This window comes from Prionailurus viverrinus, chromosome A1 (assembly GCF_022837055.1).
Source record: "Prionailurus viverrinus isolate Anna chromosome A1, UM_Priviv_1.0, whole genome shotgun sequence".
In the NCBI taxonomy this organism is placed as follows: Eukaryota; Metazoa; Chordata; class Mammalia; order Carnivora; family Felidae; genus Prionailurus; species Prionailurus viverrinus.
In genome coordinates, this window is record NC_062561.1 from 181,567,559 (window position 1) to 181,570,125 (window position 2,567).

The window sequence follows — 2,567 nt, forward strand, 5'->3', positions numbered from 1 at the left end:
TGTGTGTATTTGTCAGGGAGTGCACTGGGCTGGATCAAAGAGGTGTCTGCAACCTGGCACTGCAAAGAACAGCCTTCAGTACTCCTGTCCCACCCAGAATCTTCTTTTGTCCTGGTCAGGAGTGACAAAGAAGGGAGTGAGCACACTTCTGGGGCAGACATCTGATCTCATTCATTCATTCCACAAATATTTATCGAAGACCCACTCTGTGTCACACCCAACAACAAAATGCGCAGCAAACAGGGTCCCTGCTTTAAGATCTTACGTTTTAGAGGGAAGAGACAGATGAGGAGATGTGACAAGATTACTGCAGAGTGCTCTGAACAAACTAATTGGGTCATTGTGTCAGAAAGTGACATGTGTGTGTGGGGGGGTAAGTTGCATAGGGTGGCCCAGGATCAGGGGGAGAGGTCTTTCTGAGGGGTGAGGCTTGAACTGGGAGCAGGATAGTGATAAAGAGAGAGCCATATGAAGACAGGATGATGATGTGGAGGAACAGTGGACTGGGCAGAAGGAACTAGAACTGTAAATACAGAATACAGAAAAGAAGTGTGAGAATACAGAGAAGAGTGGTCAAAGAATGGTAAGAGAATGGTTAAGGTGGCTGGAGTCTGATTAGCAGGTGGACAGTTAACTGGACAAACCTTATTAGCCTTCGTGGATGCAGGAAGCACAAACATAGCCACTGTGTACATTGAAAAAGGTTTACAGTCAAAGGCAACCATTGGTTTTACGAAATGGTTGGAGCCAGTCTTTTCTCAGGCTAGTGTCCTAATCGTGCCACCTTTCTCCACACCCCCTTTCAGAGAAACCACAGGATTTCCTGGCTTCACTCTTCAAAACCGAATGTTCAAATTCCCTTCAAGTGGGGCCACGTGTGACCACAGTGCCATGAAACAGAAACCAGAGCTGAAACACAAAAGACATTTCGGAGCCGGCTGACAGCGTTTGCATCCCTGCTCTGGTCATTTGTTATCTGAGAGACCCAAAGAAGATCTTTCCACATTGCTGAAATCATGTTTCCTGAAGGTTTTGGAGAACACACATGCATAATTCTGAGGGAAATGTCTTAATCTATTCTGCAGTTCTTTGCCAGGCAAACGATGGGATGTATTGGTGGGGTGCCGGTGAACGGTTTAGAGAATTCAGTGCCATGGCTGACAGAAGGCCTCCTGCAAATGCTCCATCAGCTGGACCAGCAACACTGAGGCGTACTGCTCAGGTAGGAGGATTTGCTCCACACAGTCTTCCCCACACACAAGGAGGGCGCCAGGAGCTCGGCTTTAGGGAAGATGATGCCACGGGTGTGTGCAGGGCTGACTGAGCTTTGAAGGTGTGACTGAGTGAAAAAATCCCACTGCAGGACCTTCGTGTTTTTCTTAGCACTCTTGACTTGGTTCACCAGACAGACTACAACTACCATGAGGACAGAGGATTCAAACCCCATCGCTTCTTGGCCTTTTGGCTGAGATCAAGCGAGGATTCAAACCCCAGGTCTACCCCGTTTCCCCACTTTTTCTATCTGCTTCTCTCTGCAGGGGTGGTCCCAGAAATGTGAACCATGGCTACAGAAAGCTTTGGCAAGAGAAAATCTAGTTTCTGACCTTCAAGTGGAAAGTGTAGAAGAAGGGCTCTGATTTGCCCAGCTGGGGTGCCATGCCTATCTTTGCTCTAAGAGTGATAGCCAATGGGATGGATCACTCTTGACTGTCCAGCTTGGGTCATCTGCTCCACTGCTGCAGCCAGTGCCCTTAACAGAAGACCAGGGCCAACAAGGACAGCATTTTGAAGCTCTGAGCTGTGCAGGGAGGAGGGGCCACAGGAGCAGTGAGACACAATTCTTATGCTGGACCTGTTGTGATTGGTCAGGGACAGCACTGATACTCCTTTGAAGACACTGCAAAACCAACCTTCAACGCGTGGAGTGGAGTTTCACAGCAGAAGAGAGAATGCACAGATGGCCGGTGTGTTTAGAGAGTGCAGTCCTGGGGGTGGGGGGAGGCCCTGGGTTGATGGTGAGACACTGGAGTGGATAGTTGGAAAGGAGGGCCTGGACACATGTGGGGAATAATGGTGAATTCTACACCATTATAGGTTCCTCCAATGTAAGAAATATTCAGCTAACAAATATTAGCTGAAATATTAGGGGAAAAGCCTCCACAGCCAAGTGAAGGGGACTTGACTCCCTCTGTCACCCTCTCCCCAGTGGCCTAGAGAAGGTCATGCATATTAGTGTCACCTAAGTGACTTTCTCATGGGATTCAGGGCCACACCATTTTGCCTCTGTCTCTGCCTGAGCTCCATTCACATTTACGGGTAGGTCCCTCAAACTTTAGTGTGCATATGAGCATGGATAAAAGAAGGTCTCTGGGCCCATCCCAGTTGAGAAAGGGTGGTGGGCCAGTGGGTCTGGGATGGGGTTCAGGCATCTGTATTTTTAACAAGCTGCCCAAAGTGATTCTGATGTGGTTGGTGGTGCCATGTACCTGGAGGAAGGTTGCACAGGATAATGTCAGAAAAAGGAAGAGGGGATTGGCTACTTGTCTGTTAAAGGCTGATGTCCCATT